This window comes from Vanellus vanellus, assembly GCF_965231255.1.
Source record: "Vanellus vanellus genome assembly, contig: HAP1_SCAFFOLD_102, whole genome shotgun sequence".
Taxonomy (NCBI): domain Eukaryota; kingdom Metazoa; phylum Chordata; class Aves; order Charadriiformes; family Charadriidae; genus Vanellus; species Vanellus vanellus.
Window position 1 is genome coordinate 420955 of NW_028127184.1, and position 15445 is coordinate 436399.

Here is a 15445-nt window from a genome sequence, read left to right on the forward strand (position 1 = left end):
CCCGCGGCACTGCGAGGATGCACAGCCGAGGGGTACGGGGAGGGCTCTCTCCATCCCACAGCCTCCCCCTTCCTCCTCCCTCGCCTCCCAACGCTATCCCTTTAGTTGGACTAACAGAGGCAGAGAGAGAGAGAGAGGTTTTATTATTCTTTTTTTTTTTTTTTAATTTTTTATTTCCTAAAAGCCACCGGTTTTCATCCCAGGCATGGCCAGAGGAGCTCGCCCAGCGTAGAGGGGGGGAGGTTGGACTGCGGCACACAGCGCAGCGGCTCATCAGCTTTTAGAATTAATGTAACGATAACGAAACAAATGGTGATTTTTAAGTTTTGTAAGGACTTTATTTTATTTATTTATTTATTTCATTTCAGAGGGGGTGGGGGCGGGAGGGGGATGTTTGTTTTTTAGCACAAGCCGGCTTTTCTAGAGGTTAAAGGAAAGGCTGTGCTCGGCCGTAAACGCTTTGCGGAAAGATCCCGGTTGCAAGGAGAGAAGGGGGGAAAGAGGGGCAGGGGGGGGAAAACAGATTTCCAAGAGGTTGTCAGCCCAGGGCTGGGGGAAAAAAAAACCCAACACTAGCAAAAATATTAATTTTTTTTTTAGTTTCAAAAGTAACACACACACAACCCCCAACCCCCGATGACACACACACATCCACACACAAAAACTACCTCAGGCTTTCATACCTCAGCACATTGCGCTTCTGTTCCTTTTAGAGATTTTTTGTGCCTTACAAAACTGATAGCTGGAGCATTATTTTTGTTTATTTTCTTAATAAAAAAAAAAAAAAAGACTTGGAAAACACGCTCTCTACTGACTGCGAGGCGGGAGAAGGAAAGCAATCCCACGGGTGCCAGAGCTCTTCCATAGTCTCCTTCTGCTGGCTGAGAGCCAGGGGCCGTTCCTTCGGAGAAAGCTTGAGAGATGCTTAAAGAGAGAAAAAGAAAAAAAAACAAAAGAAAAAAATGGGGGGAGAAAAAAAAAGAGGGGAAAGAAGAACAAAGAGAAAAAGAGATAAAAGGGGGGAAGAAAAAAGGGGGAAAAAGAAAAAAAGGGAAAAGGAAAAAAGGGGGGGGAAGAGAAAAAAAAAGGAAAAGGAAACAAAAACCCCAAATATAAAAAAAAAGAAAGGTAGAAAGGAAAAAAAAAACAACCAAACCAAGCAAGGAAAGGGGTGAAAGCCCTCGGGCAAGACAAGGGACGAGAACCAGGGGTGAGGTGGCGGTGCCAGCGCCGGCCCCGGGGGCTGTGACACCACACTGCAAAGTGTTCTGTGAAAAAAACAACCAAAACCCACCCAACGACAACATCAAAAACCAAACTCACAAGAGCCTGAGCTTGCTCTCCGTTGCTCTCGTTCCAGTGTCTTCGGGGGGTCACAGCCGAGCTGAGATTGGGGGGTGGTGGTGGTGGGAGTTTGCCCCATGGCTGTGATGGGGGGAGAAGGGGTGGGTGGGAGTGGGGGGTGTCCTGTGGGGTTTTTTTGGGGTGGTGGTGGTTTTTTTGAGGTGGTGGTGTTTTTTTTGCCAGGTGTCGCTTTACCCAGTGGCTCGGGGAGTATGACGAAACGGGAAAAAGGGCTTCACTGAGAGGTTCAAATTAATAATTTCTTTGGACTTCGGTCACGGGCCCAATACGTCACTATTGCAAGTTCTGTGTGTGCGATGGCGATTACACTATTGCGGTTCAGAAGCAATTAGCGGGATCCACTATTGCGAGCTACAAATGCCCCCAACAAGTACCAACACAAACCACAAAGGGCGCTAGATATTAATGCCTTAGAAGAGTGCACCAGTCACAAACTCAATCGCATGCCCTATACCGTACGGATGTTTCTTAGTCACTTACCCTCTCTCTCTCAGGTGAGGTCGCTCCATCCCTGGGAAGTTACCCTGTACAGCGTCCTGGATCAGGGGGGGACAGATCTCCTAGGGGCCAGCTGTATCCTTGGAGGATTCCCCATTTGTCTCCCCAGACCCTGCGGTTTATATTTCCTGACTTGGTGAGGGTGCAGGATTATGCCCAAGTGGATTACACTGTCTGGGATATTTCCCTCTGGTGGTGCCATAGCGAAGTCTCTGTTGCCAATTTGTGATGTCCGGCGTTCAACATCAGGGGAAGAGTGGTGGGATGGGACTCGGGGCATTTTGTTTGTTAAGGGCCATTTGGTTTTGGTTGTTCTGTGCCATCTGGAGATAAGCCCGGGCTGAGCTGTTTTGCAGCTCCCCCCAAGTTCTCTCTGCACAGCCACGGCACGGCGGGGATGGAGCTGAGTGGGATGGCAGCTCCCTGCCTCTCACCTCTGGTGCTCTGAAACCGGCTTGGCTGGCTGCTCCCATACAGTGTGTTACTGGCTTGCCCCCATACAGTGTGTTACTGGCTTGCCCAGCAGGTAAAGAACCCAGATTTGGGACGCCACTGGGGTGTCCGTAAGGGGTCCTGGGGGGGACTCTTGCAGGCCAGAGGGAGTCTGGGGCAGTTTTTCAAGGATCTGGGGGTCCCCTCTGGTGCCTCTGGGGAGGCTTTTGTGGCTGGAGAGGGCCGAGCTGGTTTCAAGAGGTGCTTCCTCCATTTCTCCAGCCCACCCAGCTCCCCCGACACCACCACCCCCCCAGGTTGGTGGGTGCCCGCAGTGCCAGCCTGTCCCACTGGGTCGGGCACTGAGGGGGGCACAGCCCCAACCGCGGGATGGGAGGATGAACCACAGCACCAGGGATAGAGACCAACATTTTATTTCTTTAACATTTCCCACGGCGGGCACCCCAGGGTTGCGCGGCTGCACCCTGCAGCCTGTGCTCGCTGGCCAACTCGGAGGACTGCAGCAGCCTGTTGAGGAGCAGCTCCTCTTCCCAGAGCTCCCTCTACCACTTCCTGGAGCCCTGGCCCAGTGCAGCAACAGAGCCAGTGGTGCTCACACACTCAGGACACCCCCGCTCTCCCATGGCTGCTGGTGGGGCAGTGGGGAAACTGGGGCTGGTCCTCAGCCAGGAGCCTCCACAGGAGCTGCCAGCAGGGACCGAGAAAGAGTGGGTTCCCAGGCAGGGAACGGAACTGAGCGTGGAAGCATACGCTGTGGAGCTCTGAGCTGCTGCGTGGTGCCAGGTCTATCCAACGTCAGGCAGTATGTTCCCAGGAGATGTCACCGCTAACAACTCTTCCGAGGAAGTGGGGCCGTTTCTGTAGTCGTAGCCTGCCTGGAGAAAGAGCCCCACGGAGCCAATAGTCTGCTGAGCAGCAAGGGAGCAGAGTCGCTGACTCTCAACCAAGGACTGAAATACAGCAACCCACTCTATTGCCTTCCCCCTTCGCCCGCTGCCTCCCACAGTCACCAGGGAGCTCCAAGTGAGGGGACCCCTCCCCCACTCCCCCAAATCTGCCCAACACCCCCAAAGCTCCCCAAAGACACGGGACTCCTCCCACACATCTCCACTCCCCACACCGACAACCCTGCCTCCCCCCCAAAGCTCCAAAAAGCAGCAGTCCTTAGGGCAGACTCCTTAAGCTGACTCCACAGCTACGGCTCCCCGTCGGCTCTGGGGGAGACAAGGGGGCCCCGGGGCTCTCCGTGGGCTTTAAGGGGGTCCCAGGGCTGCCCACGGGCTCCCAGCAATGCCCGTGCCCACCACCCACCCCCGCTTCAGGGGGCCCAGCGCTGACACCCCCCGACCCATCTCGGGGGTACCTGGGGGGACTCGGCCGTGGGCTGGAGGCGGGCGAAGGGGGCACGGTCGGGCTGACCTGCCGGGGGGGGCTGAGAGCGGAGCCCAGAGCGGAGCCAAGCGCCCGGCCAGGCCGGCCCCGGGCACCCTGCGCTGCGGCCGGGGCTGCCGCCACCTGCGGGGAGCGAGCGGGGGGTGAGGGGGGGCAGCGGGGGACGGGGGGCCTGAATCGGCCCTGTTCTCTCCGGGGACCCCCCAGTCAGCTCTGCCCCCCCCAAACAGGCCCAGCCCACCCCCCGAGCCCCCCAGCCCGGTCCCGCCACCCCACAAATCCCCCGAACTGGCCCTGGACACCTCCGCTCCTGCCGCCGCCGCCGCCGCCGCCGCCGCCGCCGCCGCCGCCGCCCCGCCCGCGCCCGCGCCCGCGCCCGCTCCCGCTCCCGCCCCCCTCGGCCCCGGTCCGACCGGGTACCGTCTCGCCCGGTACCGACCATCGCAGCTCCTGACCGCCGACGCACACCGGAAGTGCTCCCCTTCGCGTCCGCCCACCCGCGCATGCGCCGAAGGGCAAACCCGGGCCACGCCCCCCAGCACGGCCCCCGCCCTCATCACCGCACCACCGCTTCTTTCCGCCTCGGGCAGTGCGAGGCCGAAACCAGCCCAGCGCTTCCCCAAATGCGCCGGGACCCCCCGAAACCAGCCCAGCCTTCCCCAAAATGAGCCGGACAGCCGTCTGCAGAGCTCCGCCAGCCCCCCCGACGGACATCACGGGGATGGGGGGAAAGAAAACAACCAGAAAGGTACTGAAAATAACGTGGAGACAGTGCTTAGAGATCCTTCTGAGAGGCAAAACCCGGCCTTTATCCTCATTTTTGAACACGGGGTTTCGCAGTGCTTCGCGGGCAGTGGTTATCCAGGGGCATCAGCTATCCCGGGAAGCGAATGTTCCCATCCCGTGTGGCAAAAATCCACTCGCATGAATAACTCAGACAAAACCAGCCCACAAAAGGACAAGAGGCACCTTTGGTCACCCTTTGCTTGAAGCTTCGCTAAAACCGTATACTCAGATTAGCCCTTTTCTGCAGTTTCTTTCCCAGAGTTTTGCCCCAAACCCACGCTTCTAGCCCCGCTCCCCAAGCCCTCCCTCAGGGCCCACCACCTTTCCCCAGCCCAGCCTGTCCTTAAAGCTTTTCTTTCCACACACAGCCCTTTCCACTCACCTCCCTCCGGGGCCTCCTCTCTCACAGGCACCTCACAGCCCTGCAAACCTCCCTCTCACGAAAACCCATTCCCCCCTCGCTCCCCCCTCACGCAACACCTATTCCCCTCACACACTCGCTCCCACCCCCCCCACCATCCTCTCTTCCTCTCTCCTCCCCCTCCCCCCATCTTTCGCCCCCCCTTCCCCTCTCCTCCCATTCAAAATGGCCCTTCCCTCCCCCTCTCGCCTTTTCCTGCCTCAGCCCCCGCCCCCCGCTCAGGTGACACCGCACACGGCCGCTATGAGGCGCGGCGGGGAGGGCCGGGGCTGTGAGAGGCGATGGCGGTGAGGGAATTTTTTTTCCTCTTCTTTTCGTCTCCTCAGGCTTCGGGCAGCCCCGCGTAGGCGGCTGGAGATCCCCCCCTCCCCTTCCAGGAGTGGCCCCGGCCCTGGGGCGGCCCCCGCCTCCCTCCTCCCCACAGGCTCTCCTCAGGGAGAGCCCTCAGATCTGTCCCCCGGGCGGCCCCACAGCCTCCTGTGTGTCCGGGAATGGGGTTTCCCTCAGGGAGAGCCCCCAAATCCATCTCTGTCATTGCCCTACAGCCTCCTGCATGGCTGGGAGCAGTGATTCCCTCAGGGATAGATCCCCCCTCATCCCCAAACCTATCCCCAGGGTGGTCCCACAGCCTTCTGCATGGCTGGGAGCAGTGTTTCCCTCAGGGAGAGCCCCCAAATCCATCCCCAGGGTGGTCCCACAGCCGCCTGTGTGGCCAGGAACGGCGTTTCCCCCATGGATGGAGCCCTCTCCTTCCCCCTACCCCACTCCTGGGCAGCCTTTTCCTCCCTCCCACCTTCTCCCCACAGCTCTTCCAGGGCTGGGAAAACACTCCTGCCCTTTCTCTTCCTGCGGGTTTTGAGTAGAGCCCCCTGTCTTCCCAGCCCACACGTGGGGTCTGGGCAGCTCCACGCCTTGTGTTTGAAGCGGGAATTGGGATATTTCAGTTTTCTTCTGCGATCAGGCATGGTTGTGAAAGGGCCAGTTGTAGTGGTTAGGCTTTGGTGGGTGAGTAACAGCAAATCTTATTGAACTTTTCCTTTTTTTCAGATTTTGTGTAGGGGGCTCGTTGTCCTCACGCCCGCGAGTTCTGCTCCAGGTCAAGCGAAGCCCCATGGAACTGGCCCTAAGGGCGGCGGCGGCCATGGACCAGCGCCCCTTCGGCGTCGAGAACGTGGTTTATTTTGAGGTGAATCTCCCTGTTTTTCTTGAAAAGCGGGGGGCTGGTTTGTAGCGAGGCTTAAAACCCCGGGTTGTGCCTAAACGTGGGGCTGACTTCAACCTCAGGGGCTGCGACTCCGTCCTCAGGGGCTCCGACTCACAGCCCTGGCAGCACCATCAGCGCGCCAGGCTTGGCATTCTCTTGTATTTTGAAGGGTTTCTTACGGATCGGCAGCAGCCGGGGACATTTAGCAGCTGTGTATTGGTGGTGGAATCCGTGTGGTGAAAAGATCTTTGGGGTAAAGAGGTGAATAGGTGGTTTGTTTTTTTTTTCACCTCGAGAATGTTTCTTGTTGCCTTGTACCTGTAAAAAGATGTTCAAATCGTTAAGGTGTTCAAATCATTTCATAAAATTACCCCCTAGACAGGAATATGTTTTGTGGTTGGTTTGGGTTTTTTTATAAGAGTCCTTTCAGCCTGCTCTCCAGGTGGAAATGGGCAATGCAAAGGCATTACAATGATAGATTTGCTAAATATGTTGCCGAGGTCTATATTAGTGGCTTTTCCTGAAGCGGGGAAAAGACGTCCTGTTTAATTCTTGTTTGCATTTCAAATTCTCTGTGAAATGGATTAAGCAGAGAGGGCTTCTTTTTGTGGGTCTGCCCTTGGGAGGAGAGCGCCTTTAGGAAAAGGCTTTTCTGGAGGGGACAGAGAACTTAATTGCTGATGGCTCTAAAAGCGCGCCCTGTTTGGGTGCTTTGAATTTTCCAGTGTGGGAAAAGCCGCAGAAGTGTGTATTTCTGTCCAGCTGCAGAGAAATGGGTAATACTGAGCCCTACAATAGCTTGGTTGGTTTTTTTTCCCCTGTGTGATGACTGGTGTGGAGGGAGTTTGTACCAAAGAGTCAACTTCTGATTGTGGGCAGCCCCTGTTTTAGGAAGTGTTGCACAGATTGCTTATCGATGCAACTGCTGCCGCGACTCCCGCACTCCCTGCTGCTGTCAAGCTTTTATTACTTGTTCTGAAAAGCTCTCGAAATACGTGCTGAGCTGCGCGGCTCCCCTGAGCCAGGTGGCCACGGCCACTGCCTCCTCGGCTCCTGTTGGCCATGGCTGACTATTTTCAGCAGGATTCGAGTATGTCTGTGTGCTCCTCCTTCCCTTTTAGCCATCTGTTATTTGAGTTTGGGACTCGGAGGCCTTACTGTCTTCCTGCACTGTTTTTTATCACTGTTGACAGTTCTGGATTCACCAATAACAGTACTCAGCGCTTACATCTGGAACACCCTGAAAACAATGAACTCATTAATCCAGGGCCAAAGGTTTAGAAATAAATGGAAAAAGGTCAAGCCTTGGGATCTTTAGTAACGTGATTCGGAGCCTCTCACCTGGCTTCTTGGTGGAGCTGGCACAGAGGTCGGTGATAATCCAAAACTGCAGAGCGAGCTGGGTGCCCGTGGAAGGGGAACTGCACTCTCAAGTGGAAATACTTGGGATCTCGTTGCCTGTGGGAGGGAAAGGGACGTCAAGAGTCAACCTAAAGGAACTTCTCACCTTCAGAGGACGCACTCTGGAGGTGACGGTTAATTGAGGGGAGTCGTGGAAGCGTGCCTTACTGAGCAACATGCTGCTGCCGGCCCGAGACTAAATGTCTCCAAAGTTTGGGGTTGGTTTAAGTGCTCTTTGGTTATTAGCTGGATGTCACTCTTACAAGCACCTCTTGCCCTGTCTGGAGGGGTTTGCTGCTGCCTCCTGCATTGGGCCGAGGGGACCGGCAGCCTTCAGGACAGGGACTTTCTCAAGTGCAGAGGTTAAACCCAGTGTGTGCTGCTTAAAAACTGCTCTGGGTGTTAGTGCGGCGGTCACGGTGAGAAATGTGTTGGCTTAGGGGAGCCTGAGATTTGCATTCCTCTTAAGTGCGGGGGATTTTGGGGAGCCTGGGTGGTACAATCCCCTTCCTGCTCCCAGATTCCTGTCGCTGACCCGTCAGCGGGGTGTTAGCAGAGCTGATGCCCGCAGCAGCTGAGGGTCGGCATGATCCCGGCATCGACAGAGCTCTGGAGCTGAGGAATGGGAGCGTGGCCCATTTCCATCACGGCTTGTGAGGGAAATAGTGCGGTTTGATATAGCCGGGGTGCGTAAACGGGGATTCCTCTTTGCACGTGTGCTTACAGGGTGCGCACACGTGTGTTACTTGGAGTGTTTCTTAATGCCTGTGAAGCTTTACGAGATTGGTTAATGAGCGTTGCTTTGCTGCGCAAGTGCAAAGTGTTATTTTCATGGAGAAACCAGCTCAGATGTTCCCTTTATTTTTCTTTTTTTAAAGGCAGAATGCCTATTTTAAAGCTTTCCTTGCAGGCAGAATGACATCTGCTTTTGAGGATTGTTTCTTTCCCTGCAGGGTGGGAAAATTCTATAGCCTGGCTAAGGCCGCAGAGGAAGAAAACTTGTCAGTTTCCTAGAGCAAACTGCAGTTTGGAGAGGGGGGTGGTTTGCCAGAGCGCCTTTTAGCACCTCGTCGGGCGCATTTCTTTTCCCTGGGGGGGGCTGAGGTTTAACATCGCCTTTTCATTTGCCTAGCTTTTGGTTGTATGAATTAATGGGTGTTTCAATGGGAACCACAAGACCTAATTTCTCAGTTGCCGTCTTAAAAACTGTGCAGGGACGGAAGTGGGACAGGGAGGTGACCGGAGTGAAACGCTGAAGGCTGTTAAGGCTGGAATAAGGAATGGCAGGGCTTGTTCTGGTCACCCAATATGACAATAAAAGGCCACAAGTTCCTCGTGGAGGTAAAGAACCGACAATCTGGGAGGGCGTTCAGGGATTTGCCTCATCGAAGGGTTTCCAGTGGAATACGGGGGTCACTCTCCATCTCATTCCTGGTGAGCTGCCTGCCTGTTAAGACCGTTACTGCATTATAACCACAGAGACAGGCCCTGAGTTTAGGTTTGGGAAGCCATTAGCTAATTTTGTGGTTAATGCTTTTTTCTTTTAGAGTGAGTCTGTGACTCGGTTCTCTCTGCTGAAGATGAGACATGTCCTTCCCTCTGCTTTGGCAATGGCCGCTTTCCTTGGGCACAGGGACCGCACACCCCTCTGGTCCTTTCTCTGTAAGTAAATTGTGGCTGTGCCGCCTTCCTGCCCGGCCTGGGGAGCTTGTCCTTTACTGAATGAGAAAGCAAGTTTTTCCCTGGAAGGAAAAAAAGAGATTTAAAAATCTCTGTCCTTCTGTGCAGCACTGCCATCCCAATGCAGCCTCGGGAGAGGCACCTTTCCTCCAGCGCTGGAACCATGGCAGGGAAGGGACCTGCTATATTGTTAGATGGATGAATTTTATTGTTCTTTGGCAAGAAATGAATATGGTGACAATCGTTACCCAGTCCAGCCGGCCTTAGTGGTCAGCCCCCTCCTCCCTTTCCCTGTGGGAAGGCTCCGAGGATCTCCTGGGCTATAGGAACAGGCAGGCAGTAAGGATGCTGTGCTGGGAAGCTTTGACTGCCTTTGCTATCTTCCTCCTGTGAATGGAGAGATGGATCCTCAGCACTTTGGAGCTCACCTTCCGCAAACGCTGAGTTTGCCATTTGTTATCCACAAATGATGCGATTTTCTGTGCAGGAAACAGGATTTTTCAGAAATTCCAGCACGGTATGGGAAGAAAACGCTCCTGGAACTTTTAATGCAGGTCATTCCTTTTTGGTGTCGCAATTAAAAAGTGACGTCTTAACTTTGAAACAAATATTTGTACATATTTGTCAATGGGTGCAATTCACGTAGTCGCTGGAAGGAGAAGGGATCTTAACCACCTCTCTTATTTCAGGCTGTATCCTGATAACGCCAGGGATTGATGTCCCGCTGGGGATTTTTCTCCAGTTCCCATCTTTTGCGGCTAATTGAGCGGCAGAGATTTTCCAGCTAGACAGGCAGTGAGCTCTACGGAGGGAATGCGAGTGCAGATCTAACGTTGACTGTGATTAAACTATATTGTTAAAAGACTCGTGCCTTGCAAAGAAAGTCTGGAAAAGTGAAAAAGGATGTGCCTTTCTCCTTTGGGATTGCTTTTGTGTCAGAGGGGATGGAAACAGCCCACCGGGCTTTTGCTCCGCTCCTGGCTTTGGCTTGGAAAAAGCCCGAAACGGCTCAATCCCTGTGGGGCCGACTGTGACCCAGGTGAGGGGCAGCTGTGCCAGGAGATCCGGAGGGTCCATCTCCACACCTTCCGTGTCCAGTGAGAGATTTCCCCGAAAAGAGGGAAGTTCTGGGAGAATGGGGAGTGGTGCAATGATGAGGGTGGCGAGGAAGGCTAAAGGATGGTCTTGATGATTTTTACCGTGAGTGGGTTTTTTCATATATCTTTTGGGCAGAATGGCCGGGGACTTTGTGTTTAGGCCGATGAAGGTCAACTCTAAAATCCGCATTGGGCCATGAGTTCCAGCCCAGCGGTGAGAATAACTGCAAACCCTGGGGAAAGGGGGCTGAGGAGCGGGTGCGTGGTTGGTTCGGCGCCGGGGCTCTGCCAGCCGTCGCTGTTGCCGTTGACCTTCTCCCTGTGGATCGGCCACTTCTCCCACTGCCCCACAGCACTGCAGAGGGTCATGGAGGGTTATTTTTGGCTGGAGTATACCCCTGTGCTGGCCAGAAATGGCCAGTGCTAGCCCAGGCTGGGCTTGCCACTCAGGCTGACCTCATGATGCCGGTTGCCGGCCTCCCGCCTTCTACACAACATTCCGACGGTGGTCTTGGCCCACCGTTGCAGCTCTTCTGCTGCTGGCTGTCGGTCTCAGAGTGAACTTTGCGAGTTTGCTCAGGCTTTTGAGGAAGGAAGCGGCAATTTTCTTGCCCGATGGGGCGCAAAAGGGCTCACGTGGTGGAACGGTAATGCTGTTGGTGGCGAGAAGGGGCTGTGGGAGTTGTCAGAGGGCAGTTGGTGATGCTGTGCTGGGAAATAACTGCCATACCTGACATGTCCCCTCCTTCGAAGCGGGTGCGTGCTATCGTGCTGTTCCCAGCTCTGCTTTCTCACCTCCTCTGCCTTAACAATTTCAGTCATGTCAACATTGGCAGCGACTTTCAGGCCGAGATCCCAGACCTGCAGGACAGATCCCGGTTGGAAGAGGAGGAGGAGGGAGCGTCGCTAGTGTGGAAGCCCTGGGGAGACATCGCAACGAACCTGGAAAAAAAGGACAGAGGTTTCTCTTAACGCTTTTCTTGTCAGTTCCCCCCCGAGATACTAAGGGTCGAAAACTGCACGTTTTCACAGCAGCTGTTTGTCCGTTGGGACCCTCTCCCTCCTTTCCCTGACTGCCTTCGTGGCTGGTAGCACCCGAGGGTGCTCAGATCTGATGGGACAGTGAACAGATAACTGGTGGCACTCTCAGTCGCGTCCTCTGGGAGAGACGGTCAGAGGTGTTTGTAGCTGTCCCACCTCAACTGCAGCGACCTCGGGAGAGGGGCGATCTGTCTCTGGAGCTTCTGGTCCCAAAGCTGCTCTGAAGGGAGAGAGAGCGATAGCGGATAACCTGCCTTTTTTGCAGTGGCTTTTCTGGGTCTCCAGTCTGTGTGCTCTGTTTGCCCTCGGCCTTGTATCGTACCTTTTCCTCTTTCTTGATGGGAACTGACTTTCTGTTGGTTTTTGTTGCATTTCTAGTGACAAATCTGCTCAATTTCGCCTGCTCCAATGTGGTGCCGGGGGGAAGAGGCAACCTGGAGCACGCCTTGCACTGCCTGCATGAAGCCCTGGTAAGAAGCAGCTATTTTCGAATTCCTGCTGGAGTAGGACAGACTTAATTACTGGGGTGAGCTGGGAGTCGCTCCTGAGTTTTCTGTTCCGCAGGCTCCAGTCCCTTTGCTAAAGGGGCAGAGTTCTTGCGTGCTGCCTGTTGGCCGCCGTCTGCATTAAGGTCTTGTGGGATGACAGACCCTGTGTATCAATAAGAGCTTGTTCTGTCTCTTGTCAATTCTGACAATTTGGAGAATAGAAGTCCTCCTACTCCTGCAGGCAGCTCTGCCTGCAGCGGGGACGAGCCCAGAAGGACTCCAGCAGCAAGCAGTGGCCGTTGGGGTGCCACAGCTTGGTCCCTGGAGATCTGTGCGGGTTCTGGTTTCTTAAAACACATCAGTGTGGATTGAGGAAATATTCCCATCGACTGCCGTGGGCGGAGGTGACCCCGACGCTCTGTTGCTGAGCATCGACTGAGCACCGTCTTCCTACAGTGGGCTGAAGAGTTGAGGTCCCTCCTGAGGGGGAATCTAAGTCTTGTTCTCTGAACTCCTGCAGGAGGGTCTGGAGATGTTGCAGTCTGGGGCACCTCAGCGACCTGAATCCCATCCCCTGGCTGATTATCATTACGCAGGTAAAGTGGAAGCAGAGCTTGTTGCTTCTCCAGGAATGCGAGCGGGTACTGCCGTTCCCTTTGTTCTGATTGAAAGAAGTGATTTTTAAAAACGTGCGAGCAACGGTTCATGTTCTTCGGGGCAGGGAAAATAGTTGTTTTAATCTGTTCCGGGGGTCTTTTGGCATGGGGAGTGCCTTGTCCCTGTGTTCCAGCCCACTGCTGTCCTGTACAGTGATGCCCCACGCTGCTGTACGCTCCTCCTTTTGCATGCCGGCTTCACGGCAGCTCTGCTGGCAGCCATAACTGCTCGTGCTAACGAACTCCCTGCGGCATTGGCTAATCACTTTCCACAGGAGGAGAGATGTGGATGTGTGATGAATAACTTGTGCGGATTTCAGGTAGGCTGCGAGTGGTCTAATCATTTGCACGTGGCTGTTTCTTCCCAGGCTCAGACACTTGGACGCCCCTGGAGGAGCAGTTGTTTAAAGAGGCTTTTTATGTGCATAAGAAGAATTTCCACCTGATCCAGAAGAAGGTAAAGCCGTTAGACCAAGGCGGGTTGCGGGTTGTTAGTGTGGAGGGGAGTTTTAACCCAGAAAAGTCATCTTTTGAACGGCGTGTCGGAATCCTGTCCTTGGGATGCAGCTTCATGCTAAAAAGACACCGGTACGAAACATAATTTTCCTAATGTGTAATTACCAAAGAAATTGAATCTCTCCGGTACAAAATATGGGAAATATTAAAAGAATAATGACACATTCCGCTGACCATCGGCGTATAACGTACAGTTCTGCCCTCCCAAGGCTTCTTTACGGCCCTTTCAGAAGAAGGGGGCTCGTTTTCGGCCTGATCTCACCTGTTCATTGTGCTGTGGGGACTGCAGACAGAGGGGGGGACAGACAAAGAGCACTGGATAGATTTGTTGTGGGTCTGTGCCTTCAGTGTTTTCCTGCAGTATTTCCCTCATCGATCGCTTCTGTTTTTTTCCTGACAGATTCAGACGAAGACCGTGGCCCAGTGTGTGGAATATTACTACACCTGGAAAAAACACGTCAGGTTTGGCGCCACCCGACCAGGACAGACAGCCAAAAGGCTCCAGCGAGGCACGGATGAGGTGGAGGCGGCTGAAGAGAAGGTAAGAGAACTGCCGGGGGTGGGTGCGAGATGCCCCATGGACGCATTGTCTCGGGCTCTGGGAAACGATCCCCTTCGCATTAAACTTGCTTCTGATGATTTTCGGGGATGTTTCATGACGTCCCAGTGCTCCGTCACAGGAACTGCCGGTGATCCGCCTCTGTGTGGGTCTTGCCAAAATGTTCCTTGCCAGGAAGCAGAAATGTGGCTCACAGAAATACATATTATTTAGGGTTTTTTTTTGATGGCAGCCACTGGGTAAGCATGTCACTTCAGTTCTCTGTAATTCTACTGTTCTGCTGAGGACAGTAGAAATAATATGTTTTTTCTTTCACCATCTGTCTTTGCACCCCATCCTCCCCGTCGAATTTCAGCATTGTTTTGGCTGTTTTAGTGTTTGGAGGAGCTCAGCGGGGCAGGCTGGGGCTGATAGAACGCGTTCCACCCAGCACACAAATAAACCCCTCACTGCCTGGGCCGTTTGGGGATGTTTCCAGCCAGTTTTTCGCTTTAGCTGTCCCCCTTGCTGAGGAGCAGGAGAAATGAGCACAAGCTGTCTGGTTTACAGGCTGGTTGCAGCCCAAAGAAGAGGCGCCGGCTTGGGCCCACCAAGAAGCAGAAGAGCAGCGAAAAGACGCCCCGTGGCACAGGCAGTCCCTCCCGCCATCCCGGGGACGCTCCGCGCGGGGTTGGAGGCGCAGGCGATGCAGCTGGGTTTCCCTGCGGGCAGTGTGGAAGGTGAGCTGCTCGCTTTTTCTTCTTGAAACTCACTGCTTTGGGCTCAAACAGATGGAAACTCTCCGAGATGGCTGGGGGGGAGCAGAACTAAGGGCAGCTGGAGGATTCCCCCTGTCCCGCCGCCACCTGCTGCTTTTGTTGGACTTTTAGCTGAAACCGCTGTGTTTTCCTGTGCCTTTGAACGCCTCACGGTCTCTTCCCTGAGGTGTTGGGGCACCTGTCCCATGCCGCACATGGCCACGTGTTGTCACCACCATTTGTTTAATAGCCGCTTTTCCTCTGCGCCTGTTGGAGCAACGAACCTGTCGGGATTGTTCCTGCTCAGTTCCATCCTCCTCCCGTCTCCCCTGCACTCGGGGCTCCTCCGTCTCCCGCTGACTGCAGCCACAACGGTTTCTCTCTCTCTCTTTGAAGGCCCTTTCCTCCCATTACAGGCCTGGGGCGGTTCATCTCCTTGGGCGAGAATCCCAGCGTTTCTCCTTTGTTTGGCTGAGAAAAAGGTTCCACTGAAGTTCCTTCTTGCGGTTTGCGGCCCGAGGTCTCCCGCGCTGCAGTCGCTCGTGCCAAGCGACATTGCTCGTGCCACGCAGAGCCACTCGAGTTTCAGTCCGACCCGATTTTGATCCATCGTGATGTTAATTCTCCTATTTTAATCCCCAATGATCTGCCGTGTTTAACCAACGAGGTCCCACCCAGCCGGGGGTACCGGCAGAGACTGTGTGGCACCACGCAGCAAAACGCACAAGAAACTCACAAAATTAGAAGTAATGAAACGTCGTCTAACAAATTTTTTTTTCTTAGAAAAGGAGTTAAAAATCCCCGTTTGTTTTTTCCCTTCCAGGGTGTTTGGGACAGTCAACGGGAGGAACGCGCATGTGAAATACCATCGCCCACGGGAGGATCGGAAGGCCCTGGGGACGTCTTCAAAGGGCGGCGAAGCCAGCAGAAGCCCAGAGGGTGACCTCCTCCCGTTGGCAACTGGGCAACTGCTGGTGCAGCCCAGCAACCAGGTCCCTTTCCACCACTAAGAAAACCCCACCCACCATCTCTCGCCTCCAGCAGCGCCTGAGCTCTGCGGAGGGTCCACCACCACGAGGTCACCCCCGCTCCAGAAAGACCCAGAAGATAAGAACAGCAGAGAATAAGGTATTGTATTTAATAGTGTTTCC